Raw genomic sequence first — 22110 nt, forward strand, 5'->3', positions numbered from 1 at the left:
TCTAGCCCTATCGGCGACTCGTGCACTTCGAGCCTTCTTAGTGATGGCGCAAGTTGCTGACTGCTGACTGCGTTGGTGGTATAGTGGTGAGCATAGCTGCCTTCCAAGCAGTTGGAGAGAGCAGTGCGCATGTCCTTTGGCTCGGGCTGACGTCGAAGCAGAACTCCCTCTGTGACCTGTGCCTCCACCCAAAACTTTTGGATGGAATAATTTCGGATGGACCAATCATTAGCTGAAGTCGCATAACACTTGCAACACTACCCGTAGCAGGGGTCATTGTTTGGACTCTTTTTTTTTTTTTTTTTTTTTTTTTTTTTTTAATTGCGCTTTAAACAAAAAGTATTGTGTCAATGCAACTGAACAACATTTATTAGGAACACAGTGCGTCAATAAAGCTACTGACTTCCGCCTGCGTTGTTGGTATAGTGGTGAGCACAGCTGCCTTCCAAGCAGTTGACCCGGGTTCGATTCCCAGCCAACGCATGTCCTTTGGCTCGGGCTGACGTCGAAGCAGAACTCCTTCTGTGACCTGCGAATCCAACCAAACATTTTGGATGGATCATTCGGAAGACGAAAAGAACCAGCTCTCCCCGTCGGGGAATCGAACCCCGGTCTTCCGCGTGACAGGCGGAGATACTGTCCACTATACTAACGAGGAGCCGTGCATGCTGCCGTTTCTCCCCCAACTGACGGCACTGCACTGACATAACTAAACAATGCATGGCTTCTTCTGACGCAGACCCAGCCCTAGCACCGTAAAATTTCTGATGGACCCATCATTAGCTGAAGTCGCATAACACTTGGAACACTACCCGTAGCAGGGGTCATTGTTTGGACTCTTTTTTTTTTTTTTTTTTTTTTTAAAATTGCGCTTTAAACAGAAAGTATTGCGTCAATGCAACTGAACAACATTAATTAGGAACACAGTGCGTCAAAAAGCAAAATGACAGTTAAAGGCATTTCGTTATTGAACTCTTTGATGACATCATTCAGCTAAGTTCAGTTTAAATAGTATCTGTGCAATAATTTGCAATCAAGTCAACGATATCGCTGTACATGAAGTGTCCCCAGCTCCGCCTGCCAGAAGCGACAGAGGGAAGAAACCAAAACTCGATCGGTGAAAGGATGGAGAAAAAACCCGGTGAGAAACCAGGCTCAGTCGGGGAGACAGTTCTCCCCTTGTCAGACGAAACCAGTAGATCAGCTCCAGGCTGCAGGAATGTCAGACTGTGCAGAAGAATCATCTGTTTCCTGTGGTCTTGTCCAGGTGGTCTTTACAAGGGATTTGTATCTGCGGCTCATCTAGTTGTCACGGTCTCCGCTGTGTTTCTGGGCCATAGAGGTCCTTTCTAGGTGTTGATCCACCATCTTCTCTGGATACGGACTGGATCCGGGTGACTGAAGCGGATACAGACTGGATCTGGTGGCTACGGTGACCTCGGAATAAGGGATTTCTTTAAAAGACTTTTTTTTTCATATAAGATTTTATCCAACTTTTCAGATAGAGGCATGAGAAAGAGATTGCCTTGATTGGGCTTTTGGTTATTATAGGCACTCTCTGCGTTTGACCACTTCGTGTTTATTTAGCCGGATGGGAAGGCAGCGCTTTCTTGTACGTGACGGGATGCAAATTCTTGAAGGCTCTCTTTAGTGACGGGTCCAAACAAAGATCTCATCTGCTCCTCTAGCCCTATCGGCGACTCGTGCACTTCGAGCCTTCTTAGTGACGGCGCAAGTTGCTGACTGCTGACTGCGTTGGTGGTATAGTGGTGAGCATAGCTGCCTTCCAAGCAGTTGACCCGGATTCGATTCCCGGCCAAAGCATATCCTTTGGCTCGGGCTGACGTCGAAGCAGAACTCCCTCTGTGACCTGTGCCTCCACCCAAAACTTTTGGATGGAATAATTTCGGATGGACCCATCATTAGCTGAAGTCGCATAACACTTGCAACACTACCGGTAGCAGGGGTCATTGTTTGGACTCTTTTTTTTTTTTTTTTTTTTTTTTTAAATTGCGCTTTAAAAAAAAAGTATTGTGTCAATGCAACTGAACAACATTTATTAGGAACACAGTGCGTCAATAAAGCTACTGACTTCCACCTGCGTTGGTGGTATAGTGGTGAGCATAGCTGCCTTCCAAGCAGTTGACCCGGGTTCGATTCTTTTATTGATTTTTTTTAAATTGCGCTTCAAACAGAAAGTATTGCGTCAATGCAACTGAACAACATTAATTAGGAACACAGTGCGTCAAAAAGCAAAATGACAGTTAAAGGCATTTCGTTATTGAACTCTTTGATGACATCATTCAGCTAAGTTCAGTTTAAATAGTATCTGTGCAATAATTTGCAATCAAGTCAACGATATCGCTGTACATGAAGTGTCCCCAGCTCCGCCTGCCAGAAGCGACAGAGGGAAGAAACCAAAACTCGATCAGTGAAAGGATGGAGAAAAAACCCGGTGAGAAACCAGGCTCAGTCGGGGAGACAGTTCTCCCCTTGTCAGACGAAACCAGTAGATCAGGTCCAGGCTGCAGGAATGTCAGACTGTGCAGAAGAATCATCTGTTTCCTGTGGTCTTGTCCAGGTGGTCTTTACAAGGGATTTGTATCTGCGGCTCATCTAGTTGTCACGGTCTCCGCTGTGTTTCTGGGCCATAGAGGTCCTTTCTAGGTGTTGATCCACCATCTTCTCTGGATACGGACTGGATCCGGGTGACTGAAGCGGATACAGACTGGATCTGGTGGCTACGGTGACCTCGGAATAAGGGATTTCTTTAAAAGACTTTTTTTTTCATATAAGATTTTATCCAACTTTTCAGATAGAGGCATGAGAAAGAGATTGCCTTGATTGGGCTTTTGGTTATTATAGGCACTCTCTGCGTTTGACCACTTCGTGTTTATTTAGCCGGATGGGAAGGCAGCGCTTTCTTGTACGTGACGGGATGCAAATTCTTGAAGGCTCTCTTTAGTGACGGGTCCAAACAAAGATCTCATCTGCTCCTCTAGCCCTATCGGCGACTCGTGCACTTCGAGCCTTCTTAGTGACGGCGCAAGTTGCTGACTGCTGACTGCGTTGGTGGTATAGTGGTGAGCATAGCTGCCTTCCAAGCAGTTGACCCGGATTCGATTCCCGGCCAAAGCATATCCTTTGGCTCGGGCTGACGTCGAAGCAGAACTCCCTCTGTGACCTGTGCCTCCACCCAAAACTTTTGGATGGAATAATTTCAGATGGACCCATCATTAGCTGAAGTCGCATAACACTTGCAACACTACCCGTAGCAGGGGTCATTGTTTGGACTCTTTTTTTTTTTTTTTTTTAATTGCGCTTTAAACAAAAAGTATTGTGTCAATGCAACTGAACAACATTTATTAGGAACACAGTGCGTCAAAAAGCAAAATGACAGTTAAAGGCATTTCGTTATTGAACTCTTTGATGACATCATTCAGCTAAGTTCAGTTTAAATAGTATCTGTGCAATAATTTGCAATCAAGTCAACGATATCGCTGTACATGAAGTGTCCCCAGCTCCGCCTGCCAGAAGCGACAGAGGCAAGAAACCAAAACTCGATCGGTGAAAGGATGGAGAAAAAACCCGGTGAGAAACCAGGCTCAATCGGGGAGACAGTTCTCCCCTTGTCAGACGAAACAGGTAGATCAGCTCCAGGCTGCAGGAATGTCAGACTGTGCAGAAGAATCATCTGTTTCCTGTGGTCTTGTCCAGGTGGTCTTTACAGGGGATTTGTATCTGCGGCTCATCTAGTTGTCACGGTCTCCGCTGTGTTTCTGGGCCATAGAGGTCCTTTCTAGGTGTTGATCCACCATCTTCTCTGGATACGGACTGGATCCGGGTGACTGAAGCGGATACAGACTGGATCTGGTGGCTACGGTGACCTCGGAATAAGGGATTTCTTTAAAAGACTTTTTTTTTCATATAAGATTTTATCCAACTTTTCAGATAGAGGCATGAGAAAGAGATTGCCTTGATTGGGCTTTTGGTTATTATAGGCACTCTCTGCGTTTGACCACTTCGTGTTTATTTAGCCGGATGGGAAGGCAGCGCTTTCTTGTACGTGACGGGATGCAAATTCTTGAAGGCTCTCTTTAGTGACGGGTCCAAACAAAGATCTCATCTGCTCCTCTAGCCCTATCGGCGACTCGTGCACTTCGAGCCTTCTTAGTGATGGCGCAAGTTGCTGACTGCTGACTGCGTTGGTGGTATAGTGGTGAGCATAGCTGCCTTCCAAGCAGTTGGAGAGAGCAGTGCGCATGTCCTTTGGCTCGGGCTGACGTCGAAGCAGAACTCCCTCTGTGACCTGTGCCTCCACCCAAAACTTTTGGATGGAATAATTTCGGATGGACCAATCATTAGCTGAAGTCGCATAACACTTGCAACACTACCCGTAGCAGGGGTCATTGTTTGGACTCTTTTTTTTTTTTTTTTTTTTTTTTTTTTTTTTAATTGCGCTTTAAACAAAAAGTATTGTGTCAATGCAACTGAACAACATTTATTAGGAACACAGTGCGTCAATAAAGCTACTGACTTCCGCCTGCGTTGTTGGTATAGTGGTGAGCATAGCTGCCTTCCAAGCAGTTGACCCGGGTTCGATTCCCAGCCAACGCATGTCCTTTGGCTCGGGCTGACGTCGAAGCAGAACTCCTTCTGTGACCTGCGAATCCAACCAAACATTTTGGATGGATCATTCGGAAGACGAAAAGAACCAGCTCTCCCCGTCGGGGAATCGAACCCCGGTCTCCCGCGTGACAGGCGGAGATACTGTCCACTATACTAACGAGGAGCCGTGCATGCTGCCGTTTCTCCCCCAACTGACGGCACTGCACTGACATAACTAAACAATGCATGGCTTCTTCTGACGCAGACCCAGCCCTAGCACCGTAAAATTTCTGATGGACCCATCATTAGCTGAAGTCGCATAACACTTGGAACACTACCCGTAGCAGGGGTCATTGTTTGGACTCTTTTTTTTTTTTTTTTTTTTTTTAAAATTGCGCTTTAAACAGAAAGTATTGCGTCAATGCAACTGAACAACATTAATTAGGAACACAGTGCGTCAAAAAGCAAAATGACAGTTAAAGGCATTTCGTTATTGAACTCTTTGATGACATCATTCAGCTAAGTTCAGTTTAAATAGTATCTGTGCAATAATTTGCAATCAAGTCAACGATATCGCTGTACATGAAGTGTCCCCAGCTCCGCCTGCCAGAAGCGACAGAGGGAAGAAACCAAAACTCGATCGGTGAAAGGATGGAGAAAAAACCCGGTGAGAAACCAGGCTCAGTCGGGGAGACAGTTCTCCCCTTGTCAGACGAAACCAGTAGATCAGCTCCAGGCTGCAGGAATGTCAGACTGTGCAGAAGAATCATCTGTTTCCTGTGGTCTTGTCCAGGTGGTCTTTACAAGGGATTTGTATCTGCGGCTCATCTAGTTGTCACGGTCTCCGCTGTGTTTCTGGGCCATAGAGGTCCTTTCTAGGTGTTGATCCACCATCTTCTCTGGATACGGACTGGATCCGGGTGACTGAAGCGGATACAGACTGGATCTGGTGGCTACGGTGACCTCGGAATAAGGGATTTCTTTAAAAGACTTTTTTTTTCATATAAGATTTTATCCAACTTTTCAGATAGAGGCATGAGAAAGAGATTGCCTTGATTGGGCTTTTGGTTATTATAGGCACTCTCTGCGTTTGACCACTTCGTGTTTATTTAGCCGGATGGGAAGGCAGCGCTTTCTTGTACGTGACGGGATGCAAATTCTTGAAGGCTCTCTTTAGTGACGGGTCCAAACAAAGATCTCATCTGCTCCTCTAGCCCTATCGGCGACTCGTGCACTTCGAGCCTTCTTAGTGACGGCGCAAGTTGCTGACTGCTGACTGCGTTGGTGGTATAGTGGTGAGCATAGCTGCCTTCCAAGCAGTTGACCCGGATTCGATTCCCGGCCAAAGCATATCCTTTGGCTCGGGCTGACGTCGAAGCAGAACTCCCTCTGTGACCTGTGCCTCCACCCAAAACTTTTGGATGGAATAATTTCGGATGGACCCATCATTAGCTGAAGTCGCATAACACTTGCAACACTACCGGTAGCAGGGGTCATTGTTTGGACTCTTTTTTTTTTTTTTTTTTTTTTTTTAAATTGCGCTTTAAAAAAAAAGTATTGTGTCAATGCAACTGAACAACATTTATTAGGAACACAGTGCGTCAATAAAGCTACTGACTTCCACCTGCGTTGGTGGTATAGTGGTGAGCATAGCTGCCTTCCAAGCAGTTGACCCGGGTTCGATTCTTTTATTGATTTTTTTTAAATTGCGCTTCAAACAGAAAGTATTGCGTCAATGCAACTGAACAACATTAATTAGGAACACAGTGCGTCAAAAAGCAAAATGACAGTTAAAGGCATTTCGTTATTGAACTCTTTGATGACATCATTCAGCTAAGTTCAGTTTAAATAGTATCTGTGCAATAATTTGCAATCAAGTCAACGATATCGCTGTACATGAAGTGTCCCCAGCTCCGCCTGCCAGAAGCGACAGAGGGAAGAAACCAAAACTCGATCAGTGAAAGGATGGAGAAAAAACCCGGTGAGAAACCAGGCTCAGTCGGGGAGACAGTTCTCCCCTTGTCAGACGAAACCAGTAGATCAGGTCCAGGCTGCAGGAATGTCAGACTGTGCAGAAGAATCATCTGTTTCCTGTGGTCTTGTCCAGGTGGTCTTTACAAGGGATTTGTATCTGCGGCTCATCTAGTTGTCACGGTCTCCGCTGTGTTTCTGGGCCATAGAGGTCCTTTCTAGGTGTTGATCCACCATCTTCTCTGGATACGGACTGGATCCGGGTGACTGAAGCGGATACAGACTGGATCTGGTGGCTACGGTGACCTCGGAATAAGGGATTTCTTTAAAAGACTTTTTTTTTCATATAAGATTTTATCCAACTTTTCAGATAGAGGCATGAGAAAGAGATTGCCTTGATTGGGCTTTTGGTTATTATAGGCACTCTCTGCGTTTGACCACTTCGTGTTTATTTAGCCGGATGGGAAGGCAGCGCTTTCTTGTACGTGACGGGATGCAAATTCTTGAAGGCTCTCTTTAGTGACGGGTCCAAACAAAGATCTCATCTGCTCCTCTAGCCCTATCGGCGACTCGTGCACTTCGAGCCTTCTTAGTGACGGCGCAAGTTGCTGACTGCTGACTGCGTTGGTGGTATAGTGGTGAGCATAGCTGCCTTCCAAGCAGTTGACCCGGATTCGATTCCCGGCCAAAGCATATCCTTTGGCTCGGGCTGACGTCGAAGCAGAACTCCCTCTGTGACCTGTGCCTCCACCCAAAACTTTTGGATGGAATAATTTCAGATGGACCCATCATTAGCTGAAGTCGCATAACACTTGCAACACTACCCGTAGCAGGGGTCATTGTTTGGACTCTTTTTTTTTTTTTTTTTTTAATTGCGCTTTAAACAAAAAGTATTGTGTCAATGCAACTGAACAACATTTATTAGGAACACAGTGCGTCAAAAAGCAAAATGACAGTTAAAGGCATTTCGTTATTGAACTCTTTGATGACATCATTCAGCTAAGTTCAGTTTAAATAGTATCTGTGCAATAATTTGCAATCAAGTCAACGATATCGCTGTACATGAAGTGTCCCCAGCTCCGCCTGCCAGAAGCGACAGAGGCAAGAAACCAAAACTCGATCGGTGAAAGGATGGAGAAAAAACCCGGTGAGAAACCAGGCTCAATCGGGGAGACAGTTCTCCCCTTGTCAGACGAAACAGGTAGATCAGCTCCAGGCTGCAGGAATGTCAGACTGTGCAGAAGAATCATCTGTTTCCTGTGGTCTTGTCCAGGTGGTCTTTACAGGGGATTTGTATCTGCGGCTCATCTAGTTGTCACGGTCTCCGCTGTGTTTCTGGGCCATAGAGGTCCTTTCTAGGTGTTGATCCACCATCTTCTCTGGATACGGACTGGATCCGGGTGACTGAAGCGGATACAGACTGGATCTGGTGGCTACGGTGACCTCGGAATAAGGGATTTCTTTAAAAGACTTTTTTTTTCATATAAGATTTTATCCAACTTTTCAGATAGAGGCATGAGAAAGAGATTGCCTTGATTGGGCTTTTGGTTATTATAGGCACTCTCTGCGTTTGACCACTTCGTGTTTATTTAGCCGGATGGGAAGGCAGCGCTTTCTTGTACGTGACGGGATGCAAATTCTTGAAGGCTCTCTTTAGTGACGGGTCCAAACAAAGATCTCATCTGCTCCTCTAGCCCTATCGGCGACTCGTGCACTTCGAGCCTTCTTAGTGATGGCGCAAGTTGCTGACTGCTGACTGCGTTGGTGGTATAGTGGTGAGCATAGCTGCCTTCCAAGCAGTTGGAGAGAGCAGTGCGCATGTCCTTTGGCTCGGGCTGACGTCGAAGCAGAACTCCCTCTGTGACCTGTGCCTCCACCCAAAACTTTTGGATGGAATAATTTCGGATGGACCAATCATTAGCTGAAGTCGCATAACACTTGCAACACTACCCGTAGCAGGGGTCATTGTTTGGACTCTTTTTTTTTTTTTTTTTTTTTTTTTTTTTTTAATTGCGCTTTAAACAAAAAGTATTGTGTCAATGCAACTGAACAACATTTATTAGGAACACAGTGCGTCAATAAAGCTACTGACTTCCGCCTGCGTTGTTGGTATAGTGGTGAGCATAGCTGCCTTCCAAGCAGTTGACCCGGGTTCGATTCCCAGCCAACGCATGTCCTTTGGCTCGGGCTGATGTCGAAGCAGAACTCCTTCTGTGACCTGCGAATCCAACTAAACATTTTGGATGGATCATTCGGAAGACGAAAAGAACCAGCTCTCCCCGTCGGGGAATCGAACCCCGGTCTTCCGCGTGACAGGCGGAGATACTGTCCACTATACTAACGAGGAGCCGTGCATGCTGCCGTTTCTCCCCCAACTGACGGCACTGCACTGACATAACTAAACAATGCATGGCTTCTTCTGACGCAGACCCAGCCCTAGCACCGTAAAATTTCTGATGGACCCATCATTAGCTGAAGTCGCATAACACTTGGAACACTACCCGTAGCAGGGGTCATTGTTTGGACTCTTTTTTTTTTTTTTTTTTTTTTTTAAATTGCGCTTTAAACAGAAAGTATTGCGTCAATGCAACTGAACAACATTAATTAGGAACACAGTGCGTCAAAAAGCAAAATGACAGTTAAAGGCATTTCGTTATTGAACTCTTTGATGACATCATTCAGCTAAGTTCAGTTTAAATAGTATCTGTGCAATAATTTGCAATCAAGTCAACGATATCGCTGTACATGAAGTGTCCCCAGCTCCGCCTGCCAGAAGCGACAGAGGCAAGAAACCAAAACTCGATCGGTGAAAGGATGGAGAAAAAACCCGGTGAGAAACCAGGCTCAATCGGGGAGACAGTTCTCCCCTTGTCAGACGAAACAGGTAGATCAGCTCCAGGCTGCAGGAATGTCAGACTGTGCAGAAGAATCATCTGTTTCCTGTGGTCTTGTCCAGGTGGTCTTTACAGGGGATTTGTATCTGCGGCTCATCTAGTTGTCACGGTCTCCGCTGTGTTTCTGGGCAATAGAGGTCCTTTCTAGGTGTTGATCCACCATCTTCTCTGGATACGGACTGGATCCGGGTGACTGAAGCGGATACAGACTGGATCTGGTGGCTACGGTGACCTCGGAATAAGGGATTTCTTTAAAAGACTTTTTTTTTCATATAAGATTTTATCCAACTTTTCAGATAGAGGCATGAGAAAGAGATTGCCTTGATTGGGCTTTTGGTTATTATAGGCACTCTCTGCGTTTGACCACTTCGTGTTTATTTAGCCGGATGGGAAGGCAGCGCTTTCTTGTACGTGACGGGATGCAAATTCTTGAAGGCTCTCTTTAGTGACGGGTCCAAACAAAGATCTCATCTGCTCCTCTAGCCCTATCGGCGACTCGTGCACTTCGAGCCTTCTTAGTGACGGCGCAAGTTGCTGACTGCTGACTGCGTTGGTGGTATAGTGGTGAGCATAGCTGCCTTCCAAGCAGTTGGAGAGAGCAGTGCGCATGTCCTTTGGCTCGGGCTGACGTCGAAGCAGAACTCCCTCTGTGACCTGTGCCTCCACCCAAAACTTTTGGATGGAATAATTTCGGATGGACCAATCATTAGCTGAAGTCGCATAACACTTGCAACACTACCCGTAGCAGGGGTCATTGTTTGGACTCTTTTTTTTTTTTTTTTTTTTTTTTTTTTTTTTAATTGCGCTTTAAACAAAAAGTATTGTGTCAATGCAACTGAACAACATTTATTAGGAACACAGTGCGTCAATAAAGCTACTGACTTCCGCCTGCGTTGTTGGTATAGTGGTGAGCATAGCTGCCTTCCACAAGTAGGTATCGCTGCAGCCCGGAGACCTCCAAGTGGGAGGAGCTTTTGCCGCAAGTGGGCTGGACTTCACGGAGAGCTCCAAGTGGGAGGAACTTTTGCCGCTAGTGGGCGGGACTTTTACAAATGGGCGGGATTTAAACGGAAATTTCACATTGCGTCATTGTCGGGGTGCGCGCGAATGAGGATGGCTTAAAGTAGCGATACTAATGAAAAACAGATTTATTGTTTTTCATTGTAGTTTAAATTTAATTAACAAGAGGTTATATAATTTTGTGACAACTGCAAACATTCAAGTATATTAAATTATATTAATTTTATAATTATATCAGTATCAAGAAAATGAATGAGTAATTTAGAGCAATAAAATGTTTACTGTATGTGAATGTTTTTCTTTATTGCAAGTTTGAAATCTGAGGGAGAATTATATTGTTTAGATTGTTACAACCCCCTTGGCTCTAGGTGAAACAACATTACAAAAGGCCACACGTGGAAGTAGGCTACATTTTACAAATAAACATTTAATTTAAAAAAAAGAAAAAAAAATCTAAATAGTAATACAAGAGTTAATAATAATAATAAAAAAACATTCCAAGACTTAAGAGGAAAATAATATTGGTACCAAAGTCCAATTTAAGACACTCATTTCCCCATCTCCTTTTTATCACCAACTCAATCACAGGTAACGCTCCAAACCATTAAAAATTCAAGTTTTATTTGTTATATGACATGCAAAAAGCAGTGAAAAGTAGGTCTGGCATACTTTTTTTAGACTGTGCAAAAAAATAAAAAATAAGAGAAAATTAAATACAAATAATGAAACAACAGGAAAAAAATAAAGTTTTTTTTTTTTTTGGAGATAATTAAATACAAATAATGAAATATACACAATATACTGTATTAAACTTCTACACAGATGATTTGTAGAGATGCTACACAGAAACTGCTACACAGATGATGTGCAGAGATGTAAACAATGTGCAGTGAGGATGAAATGCCTAGTTAGGTTGTCAAAAAAGCGCAGTGTGCAGAGAGTTATTGGGTAGCCCTAAACAACCAGTCTATAAAGTGCAGTGTGTTTAATGTCCATGTTTAGTAGTCTGATAACATGAGGGAAGAAACTCCTCCTGAGCCTCTCCGTCTTTGCCATCAGACTGCAGAAGGGTCTGCCTGACTGTAGCAGATGAAACAGTGGATTTCCATGGTGGGTGGGGTCTTTAAGGATCTTAACAGTCCTAGATTTACATCTTCTGGTGTGGATGTCTTGCAGAGAGGGGAGAGATGTTCTGGAGATGCGCTCAGCTACTCTTTGCAGGGCATTTGAAGGTATTGAAGCTGCTCACTCTCTCCACTGGGGTCCCGTTAATGATGATTGGGGTAGATCCGCTGCTGCCTCAAATAGAAAAGAGTTATTGTAAAATATTATTACAATTTACAATATGAATGTTTCTACTGCATTTCTGAACAAATAAATGTAGGGCTGGTGAGCATCAGACTTCAAAACCCTAACAAAATCTGTCCAGCCCCAAACAGTCCTCTAGAACAGATATTTAAGGAATCTGAGGTTTTAACCTGCTTGATTTTCATCAGCACTGGAACACTTTGCTGCTGCTTTCACTCCAATGCTATGGATTATATTTTTACTGGAATGAAGTGTCATTAGTTACTAAACATTCAGTCCAATGACATCCTAAAATAATTCACTGTTGACAAGTTAACATTAACTACAGTATAATGCACATTTATGTGAGACGTCCACAGAATGTAATGTCATTTACATTCCAACATTTGTCATTTAGGACAGTGTCTGACCATACCCCTGGAGCAATTTTAGGGACAAGCGCTGTTGCAAATGTCCACCTTTAAAGTATGAACATAATTTATCCACACAAAGACCCACATACACACACACATTAGTCAAAAATCTTCAGAAAAAATAAATTACACATCTTGATGCATAGAAAGAACAAAAAAAAGTTTACAGGAAAGTGATCCTTTGGGTTTGCAGAGAGAGGCGGTAACCAGATCACTGAAATGTAACTTTTGGCCACCCAGACTTGAGCTTTCTGTAACACAAAGTTTACACATAATGTTTTTGTTTGTTTGTGTTTCCTACAATGACAAAATTAATTCTACACCTGTTGATATGTAATGCATGGTAGTGGACACTGCAGTTATCCTCATATATCCACTCTGTTATGATTATTAAATTGAAAAATGAATTTGGTAATTAAACCATATGTATCAATTGCATTACATTGTTTGGATTAACGTTACACGTAAAAATAGATAACATTTAAAAATTGTTTTGAAACAATGACCAGCTTTGTTAAAGTCAAGCATTATCAGTTAGGAGTTTTAACTAAGACTCATTCTTATGGAACACTGTACTAAATCTATTAATAGTTATTGATCGCTTAAATATCAGTGCAGTTATAATACATAGGCCTGCATATTTTACGTAACGTTAGTAACAATACCTGCTTAGTCTTCAGTGTCCGTAATCTGCAGCGTAAATCCTATATGTATTGCAGAAATATTTAGCACAAAAGGGTAACAGACACAATAAAGATGTAATTTATCTGTGCTGCTAATGCTGTCTTAACGTCCTTTCGGAATAATGGTAAATATGAGTTTTGAAGGTAAAAAAAAAATTGCACATGAATGTCCTCCCATTTTCAAACTTGAATGCAATGAGCTTGTAATCATGATTTAACTACGTCAAGACTAAAACATCAACCGCCAAGATACTGCACTTTTTCGCAACTTGTAATACGTTGTACAAGTCTAGACTTACCCCTTCAAACTCCTCTTTCTTGACGCTGAAAAGCCTTGGGAAGTTGACGCCGTCTTTTTTTTTTTTTTTTTTTTTATTAACCCCATGACATTAAATAAACCAATCAAAAGGCTCTGGAGGTTTGTACAGCCCACTTGGAGCTGAAGTCCCACCCATTTGGAGCTGACCCGCCCATTTGGAGCTGGCTCCGACCTCCGTTTATACCTATCTCGCCTTCCAAGCAGTTGACCCGGGTTCGATTCCCAGCCAACGCATGTCCTTTGGCTCGGGCTGACGTCGAAGCAGAACTCCTTCTGTGACCTGCGAATCCAACCAAACATTTTGGATGGATCATTCGGAAGACGAAAAGAACCAGCTCTCCCCGTCGGGGAATCGAACCCCGGTCTCCCGCGTGACAGGCGGAGATACTGTCCACTATACTAACGAGGAGCCGTGCATGCTGCCGTTTCTCCCCCAACTGACGGCACTGCACTGACATAACTAAACAATGCATGGCTTCTTCTGACGCAGACCCAGCCCTAGCACCGTAAAATTTCTGATGGACCCATCATTAGCTGAAGTCGCATAACACTTGGAACACTACCCGTAGCAGGGGTCATTGTTTGGACTCTTTTTTTTTTTTTTTTTTTTTTTAAATTGCGCTTTAAACAGAAAGTATTGCGTCAATGCAACTGAACAACATTAATTAGGAACACAGTGCGTCAAAAAGCAAAATGACAGTTAAAGGCATTTCGTTATTGAACTCTTTGATGACATCATTCAGCTAAGTTCAGTTTAAATAGTATCTGTGCAATAATTTGCAATCAAGTCAACGATATCGCTGTACATGAAGTGTCCCCAGCTCCGCCTGCCAGAAGCGACAGAGGGAAGAAACCAAAACTCGATCGGTGAAAGGATGGAGAAAAAACCCGGTGAGAAACCAGGCTCAGTCGGGGAGACAGTTCTCCCCTTGTCAGACGAAACCAGTAGATCAGCTCCAGGCTGCAGGAATGTCAGACTGTGCAGAAGAATCATCTGTTTCCTGTGGTCTTGTCCAGGTGGTCTTTACAAGGGATTTGTATCTGCGGCTCATCTAGTTGTCACGGTCTCCGCTGTGTTTCTGGGCCATAGAGGTCCTTTCTAGGTGTTGATCCACCATCTTCTCTGGATACGGACTGGATCCGGGTGACTGAAGCGGATACAGACTGGATCTGGTGGCTACGGTGACCTCGGAATAAGGGATTTCTTTAAAAGACTTTTTTTTTCATATAAGATTTTATCCAACTTTTCAGATAGAGGCATGAGAAAGAGATTGCCTTGATTGGGCTTTTGGTTATTATAGGCACTCTCTGCGTTTGACCACTTCGTGTTTATTTAGCCGGATGGGAAGGCAGCGCTTTCTTGTACGTGACGGGATGCAAATTCTTGAAGGCTCTCTTTAGTGACGGGTCCAAACAAAGATCTCATCTGCTCCTCTAGCCCTATCGGCGACTCGTGCACTTCGAGCCTTCTTAGTGACGGCGCAAGTTGCTGACTGCTGACTGCGTTGGTGGTATAGTGGTGAGCATAGCTGCCTTCCAAGCAGTTGACCCGGATTCGATTCCCGGCCAAAGCATGTCCTTTGGCTCGGGCTGACGTCGAAGCAGAACTCCCTCTGTGACCTGTGCCTCCACCCAAAACTTTTGGATGGAATAATTTCGGATGGACCCATCATTAGCTGAAGTCGCATAACACTTGCAACACTACCCGTAGCAGGGGTCATTGTTTGGACTCTTTTTTTTTTTTTTTTTTTTTAATTGCGCTTTAAACAAAAAGTATTGTGTCAATGCAACTGAACAACATTTATTAGGAACACAGTGCGTCAATAAAGCTACTGACTTCCGCCTGCGTTGGTGGTATAGTGGTGAGCATAGCTGCCTTCCAAGCAGTTGACCCGGGTTCGATTCTTTTATAGATTTTTTTTAAATTGTGCTTCAAACAGAAAGTATTGCGTCAATGCAACTGAACAACATTAATTAGGAACACAGTGCGTCAAAAAGCAAAATGACAGTTAAAGGCATTTCGTTATTGAACTCTTTGATGACATCATTCAGCTAAGTTCAGTTTAAATAGTATCTGTGCAATAATTTGCAATCAAGTCAACGATATCGCTGTACATGAAGTGTCCCCAGCTCCGCCTGCCAGAAGCGACAGAGGGAAGAAACCAAAACTCGATCAGTGAAAGGATGGAGAAAAAACCCGGTGAGAAACCAGGCTCAGTCGGGGAGACAGTTCTCCCCTTGTCAGACGAAACCAGTAGATCAGGTCCAGGCTGCAGGAATGTCAGACTGTGCAGAAGAATCATCTGTTTCCTGTGGTCTTGTCCAGGTGGTCTTTACAAGGGATTTGTATCTGCGGCTCATCTAGTTGTCACGGTCTCCGCTGTGTTTCTGGGCCATAGAGGTCCTTTCTAGGTGTTGATCCACCATCTTCTCTGGATACGGACTGGATCCGGGTGACTGAAGCGGATACAGACTGGATCTGGTGGCTACGGTGACCTCGGAATAAGGGATTTCTTTAAAAGACTTTTTTTTTCATATAAGATTTTATCCAACTTTTCAGATAGAGGCATGAGAAAGAGATTGCCTTGATTGGGCTTTTGGTTATTATAGGCACTCTCTGCGTTTGACCACTTCGTGTTTATTTAGCCGGATGGGAAGGCAGCGCTTTCTTGTACGTGACGGGATGCAAATTCTTGAAGGCTCTCTTTAGTGACGGGTCCAAACAAAGATCTCATCTGCTCCTCTAGCCCTATCGGCGACTCGTGCACTTCGAGCCTTCTTAGTGACGGCGCAAGTTGCTGACTGCTGACTGCGTTGGTGGTATAGTGGTGAGCATAGCTGCCTTCCAAGCAGTTGACCCGGATTCGATTCCCGGCCAAAGCATGTCCTTTGGCTCGGGCTGACGTCGAAGCAGAACTCCCTCTGTGACCTGTGCCTCCACCCAAAACTTTTGGATGGAATAATTTCGGATGGACCCATCATTAGCTGAAGTCGCATAACACTTGCAACACTACCCGTAGCAGGGGTCATTGTTTGGACTCTTTTTTTTTTTTTTTTTTTTAATTGCGCTTTAAACAAAAAGTATTGTGTCAATGCAACTGAACAACATTTATTAGGAACACAGTGCGTCAAAAAGCAAAATGACAGTTAAAGGCATTTCGTTATTGAACTCTTTGATGACATCATTCAGCTAAGTTCAGTTTAAATAGTATCTGTGCAATAATTTGCAATCAAGTCAACGATATCGCTGTACATGAAGTGTCCCCAGCTCCGCCTGCCAGAAGCGACAGAGGCAAGAAACCAAAACTCGATCGGTGAAAGGATGGAGAAAAAACCCGGTGAGAAACCAGGCTCAATCGGGGAGACAGTTCTCCCCTTGTCAGACGAAACAGGTAGATCAGCTCCAGGCTGCAGGAATGTCAGACTGTGCAGAAGAATCATCTGTTTCCTGTGGTCTTGTCCAGGTGGTCTTTACAGGGGATTTGTATCTGCGGCTCATCTAGTTGTCACGGTCTCCGCTGTGTTTCTGGGCCATAGAGGTCCTTTCTAGGTGTTGATCCACCATCTTCTCTGGATACGGACTGGATCCGGGTGACTGAAGCGGATACAGACTGGATCTGGTGGCTACGGTGACCTCGGAATAAGGGATTTCTTTAAAAGACTTTTTTTTTCATATAAGATTTTATCCAACTTTTCAGATAGAGGCATGAGAAAGAGATTGCCTTGATTGGGCTTTTGGTTATTATAGGCACTCTCTGCGTTTGACCACTTCGTGTTTATTTAGCCGGATGGGAAGGCAGCGCTTTCTTGTACGTGACGGGATGCAAATTCTTAAAGGCTCTCTTTAGTGACGGGTCCAAACAAAGAGCTCATCTGCTCCTCTAGCCCTATCGGCGACTCGTGCACTTCGAGCCTTCTTAGTGACGGCGCAAGTTGCTGACTGCTGACTGCGTTGGTGGTATAGTGGTGAGCATAGCTGCCTTCCAAGCAGTTGGAGAGAGCAGTGCGCATGTCCTTTGGCTCGGGCTGACGTCGAAGCAGAACTCCCTCTGTGACCTGTGCCTCCACCCAAAACTTTTGGATGGAATAATTTCGGATGGACCCATCATTAGCTGAAGTCGCATAACACTTGCAACACTACCGGTAGCAGGGGTCATTGTTTGGACTCTTTTTTTTTTTTTTTTTTTTTTTTATTGCGCTTTAAACAAAAAGTATTGTGTCAATGCAACTGAACAACATTTATTAGGAACACAGTGCGTCAAAAAGCTACTGACTTCCGCCTGCGTTGGTGGTATAGTGGTGAGCATAGCTGCCTTCCAAGCAGTTGACCCGGGTTCGATTCCCGGCCAACGCATGTCCTTTGGCTCGGGCTGACGTCGAAGCAGAACTCCTTCTGTGACCTGCGACTCCGACCAAACATTTTGGATGGATCATTCGGAAGACGAAAAGAACCAGCTCTCCCCGTCGGGGAATCGAACCCCGGTCTTCCGCGTGACAGGCGGAGATACTGTCCACTATACTAACGAGGAGCCATGCATGCTGCCGTTTCTCCCCTTACTGACGGCACTGCACTGACATACCTAAACAATGCATGGCTTCTTCTGACGCAGACCCAGCCCTAGCACCGTAAAATTTCTGATGGACCCATCATTAGCTGAAGTCGCATAACACTTGGAACACTACCCGTAGCAGGGGTCATTGTTTGGACTCTTTTTTTTTTTTTTTTTTTTTTAAATTGCGCTTTAAACAGAAAGTATTGCGTCAATGCAACTGAACAACATTAATTAGGAACACAGTGCGTCAAAAAGCAAAATGACAGTTAAAGGCATTTCGTTATTGAACTCTTTGATGACATCATTCAGCTAAGTTCAGTTTAAATAGTATCTGTGCAATAATTTGCAATCAAGTCAACGATATCGCTGTACATGAAGTGTCCCCAGCTCCGCCTGCCAGAAGCGACAGAGGCAAGAAACCAAAACTCGATCGGTGAAAGGATGGAGAAAAAACCCGGTGAGAAACCAGGCTCAATCGGGGAGACAGTTCTCCCCTTGTCAGACGAAACAGGTAGATCAGCTCCAGGCTGCAGGAATGTCAGACTGTGCAGAAGAATCATCTGTTTCCTGTGGTCTTGTCCAGGTGGTCTTTACAGGGGATTTGTATCTGCGGCTCATCTAGTTGTCACGGTCTGCGCTGTGTTTCTGGGCCATAGAGGTCCTTTCTAGGTGTTGATCCACCATCTTCTCTGGATACGGACTGGATCCGGGTGACTGAAGCGGATACAGACTGGATCTGGTGGCTACGGTGACCTCGGAATAAGGGATTTCTTTAAAAGACTTTTTTTTTCATATAAGATTTTATCCAACTTTTCAGATAGAGGCATGAGAAAGAGATTGCCTTGATTGGGCTTTTGGTTATTATAGGCACTCTCTGCGTTTGACCACTTCGTGTTTATTTAGCCGGATGGGAAGGCAGCGCTTTCTTGTACGTGACGGGATGCAAATTCTTGAAGGCTCTCTTTAGTGACGGGTCCAAACAAAGATCTCATCTGCTCCTCTAGCCCTATCGGCGACTCGTGCACTTCGAGCCTTCTTAGTGACGGCGCAAGTTGCTGACTGCTGACTGCGTTGGTGGTATAGTGGTGAGCATAGCTGCCTTCCAAGCAGTTGGAGAGAGCAGTGCGCATGTCCTTTGGCTCGGGCTGACGTCGAAGCAGAACTCCCTCTGTGACCTGTGCCTCCACCCAAAACTTTTGGATGGAATAATTTCGGATGGACCAATCATTAGCTGAAGTCGCATAACACTTGCAACACTACCCGTAGCAGGGGTCATTGTTTGGACTCTTTTTTTTTTTTTTTTTTTTTTTTTTTTTTTAATTGCGCTTTAAACAAAAAGTATTGTGTCAATGCAACTGAACAACATTTATTAGGAACACAGTGCGTCAATAAAGCTACTGACTTCCGCCTGCGTTGTTGGTATAGTGGTGAGCATAGCTGCCTTCCAAGCAGTTGACCCGGGTTCGATTCCCGGCCAACGCATGTCCTTTGGCTCGGGCTGATGTCGAAGCAGAACTCCTTCTGTGACCTGCGAATCCAACCAAACATTTTGGATGGATCATTCGGAAGACGAAAAGAACCAGCTCTCCCCGTCGGGGAATCGAACCCCGGTCTTCCGCGTGACAGGCGGAGATACTGTCCACTATACTAACGAGGAGCCGTGCATGCTGCCGTTTCTCCCCCAACTGACGGCACTGCACTGACATAACTAAACAATGCATGGCTTCTTCTGACGCAGACCCAGCCCTAGCACCGTAAAATTTCTGATGGACCCATCATTAGCTGAAGTCGCATAACACTTGGAACACTACCCGTAGCAGGGGTCATTGTTTGGACTCTTTTTTTTTTTTTTTTTTTTTTTTAAATTGCGCTTTAAACAGAAAGTATTGCGTCAATGCAACTGAACAACATTAATTAGGAACACAGTGCGTCAAAAAGCAAAATGACAGTTAAAGGCATTTCGTTATTGAACTCTTTGATGACATCATTCAGCTAAGTTCAGTTTAAATAGTATCTGTGCAATAGTTTGCAATCAAGTCAACGATATCGCTGTACATGAAGTGTCCCCAGCTCCGCCTGCCAGAAGCGACAGAGGGAAGAAACCAAAACTCGATCGGTGAAAGGATGGAGAAAAAACCCGGTGAGAAACCAGGCTCAGTCGGGGAGACAGTTCTCCCCTTGTCAGACGAAACCAGTAGATCAGCTCCAGGCTGCAGGAATGTCAGACTGTGCAGAAGAATCATCTGTTTCCTGTGGTCTTGTCCAGGTGGTCTTTACAAGGGATTTGTATCTGCGGCTCATCTAGTTGTCACGGTCTCCGCTGTGTTTCTGGGCCATAGAGGTCCTTTCTAGGTGTTGATCCACCATCTTCTCTGGATACGGACTGGATCCGGGTGACTGAAGCGGATACAGACTGGATCTGGTGGCTACGGTGACCTCGGAATAAGGGATTTCTTTAAAAGACTTTTTTTTTCATATAAGATTTTATCCAACTTTTCAGATAGAGGCATGAGAAAGAGATTGCCTTGATTGGGCTTTTGGTTATTATAGGCACTCTCTGCGTTTGACCACTTCGTGTTTATTTAGCCGGATGGGAAGGCAGCGCTTTCTTGTACGTGACGGGATGCAAATTCTTGAAGGCTCTCTTTAGTGACGGGTCCAAACAAAGATCTCATCTGCTCCTCTAGCCCTATCGGCGACTCGTGCACTTCGAGCCTTCTTAGTGACGGCGCAAGTTGCTGACTGCTGACTGCGTTGGTGGTATAGTGGTGAGCATAGCTGCCTTCCAAGCAGTTGACCCGGATTCGATTCCCGGCCAAAGCATATCCTTTGGCTCGGGCTGACGTCGAAGCAGAACTCCCTCTGTGACCTGTGCCTCCACCCAAAAGTTTTGGATGGAATAATTTCGGATGGACCCATCATTAGCTGAAGTCGCATAACACTTGCAACACTACCGGTAGCAGGGGTCATTGTTTGGACTCTTTTTTTTTTTTTTTTTTTTTTTTTTAAATTGCGCTTTAAAAAAAAAGTATTGTGTCAATGCAACTGAACAACATTTATTAGGAACACAGTGCGTCAATAAAGCTACTGACTTCCGCCTGCGTTGGTGGTATAGTGGTGAGCATAGCTGCCTTCCAAGCAGTTGACCCGGGTTCGATTCTTTTATTGATTTTTTTTAAATTGTGCTTCAAACAGAAAGTATTGCGTCAATGCAACTGAACAACATTAATTAGGAACACAGTGCGTCAAAAAGCAAAATGACAGTTAAAGGCATTTCGTTATTGAACTCTTTGATGACATCATTCAGCTAAGTTCAGTTTAAATAGTATCTGTGCAATAATTTGCAATCAAGTCAACGATATCGCTGTACATGAAGTGTCCCCAGCTCCGCCTGCCAGAAGCGACAGAGGGAAGAAACCAAAACTCGATCAGTGAAAGGATGGAGAAAAAACCCGGTGAGAAACCAGGCTCAGTCGGGGAGACAGTTCTCCCCTTGTCAGACGAAACCAGTAGATCAGGTCCAGGCTGCAGGAATGTCAGACTGTGCAGAAGAATCATCTGTTTCCTGTGGTCTTGTCCAGGTGGTCTTTACAAGGGATTTGTATCTGCGGCTCATCTAGTTGTCACGGTCTCCGCTGTGTTTCTGGGCCATAGAGGTCCTTTCTAGGTGTTGATCCACCATCTTCTCTGGATACGGACTGGATCCGGGTGACTGAAGCGGATACAGACTGGATCTGGTGGCTACGGTGACCTCGGAATAAGGGATTTCTTTAAAAGACTTTTTTTTTCATATAAGATTTTATCCAACTTTTCAGATAGAGGCATGAGAAAGAGATTGCCTTGATTGGGCTTTTGGTTATTATAGGCACTCTCTGCGTTTGACCACTTCGTGTTTATTTAGCCGGATGGGAAGGCAGCGCTTTCTTGTACGTGACGGGATGCAAATTCTTGAAGGCTCTCTTTAGTGACGGGTCCAAACAAAGATCTCATCTGCTCCTCTAGCCCTATCGGCGACTCGTGCACTTCGAGCCTTCTTAGTGACGGCGCAAGTTGCTGACTGCTGACTGCGTTGGTGGTATAGTGGTGAGCATAGCTGCCTTCCAAGCAGTTGACCCGGATTCGATTCCCGGCCAAAGCATGTCCTTTGGCTCGGGCTGACGTCGAAGCAGAACTCCCTCTGTGACCTGTGCCTCCACCCAAAACTTTTGGATGGAATAATTTCGGATGGACCCATCATTAGCTGAAGTCGCATAACACTTGCAACACTACCCGTAGCAGGGGTCATTGTTTGGACTCTTTTTTTTTTTTTTTTTTTTAATTGCGCTTTAAACAAAAAGTATT

At 44.6% G+C, this 22110-nt stretch overlaps 1 long non-coding RNA gene and 4 other non-coding genes across 5 annotated transcripts; all 5 read right to left on the bottom strand.

Annotated features, from left to right (window-relative positions):
- Positions 1–586: 586 nt before the first annotated feature.
- trnad-guc (transfer RNA aspartic acid (anticodon GUC)) lies at positions 587–658 on the bottom strand. Its single transcript has one exon. It is a non-coding gene; the product is annotated as a tRNA-Asp (tRNA).
- An 8196-nt stretch (positions 659–8854) lies between these two features.
- On the bottom strand, positions 8855–8926 carry trnad-guc (transfer RNA aspartic acid (anticodon GUC)). Its single transcript has one exon. It is a non-coding gene; the product is annotated as a tRNA-Asp (tRNA).
- Positions 8927–10405: 1479 nt separating this feature from the next.
- Positions 10406–13259, bottom strand: LOC127978784 (uncharacterized). The gene is made up of 3 exons (XR_008158645.1): positions 12880–13259; positions 12382–12465; positions 10406–11788 (listed from the first exon to the last, which is right to left on the bottom strand). It is a non-coding gene; the product is annotated as an uncharacterized LOC127978784 (long non-coding RNA).
- Positions 13260–17673: 4414 nt separating this feature from the next.
- On the bottom strand, positions 17674–17745 carry trnad-guc (transfer RNA aspartic acid (anticodon GUC)). Its single transcript has one exon. It is a non-coding gene; the product is annotated as a tRNA-Asp (tRNA).
- A 1609-nt stretch (positions 17746–19354) lies between these two features.
- trnad-guc (transfer RNA aspartic acid (anticodon GUC)) lies at positions 19355–19426 on the bottom strand. Its single transcript has one exon. It is a non-coding gene; the product is annotated as a tRNA-Asp (tRNA).
- Between the last annotated feature and the right edge of the window lie 2684 nt (positions 19427–22110).

Source organism: Carassius gibelio, chromosome B19 (genome assembly GCF_023724105.1).
Source record: "Carassius gibelio isolate Cgi1373 ecotype wild population from Czech Republic chromosome B19, carGib1.2-hapl.c, whole genome shotgun sequence".
Classification (NCBI taxonomy): Eukaryota; Metazoa; Chordata; class Actinopteri; order Cypriniformes; family Cyprinidae; genus Carassius; species Carassius gibelio.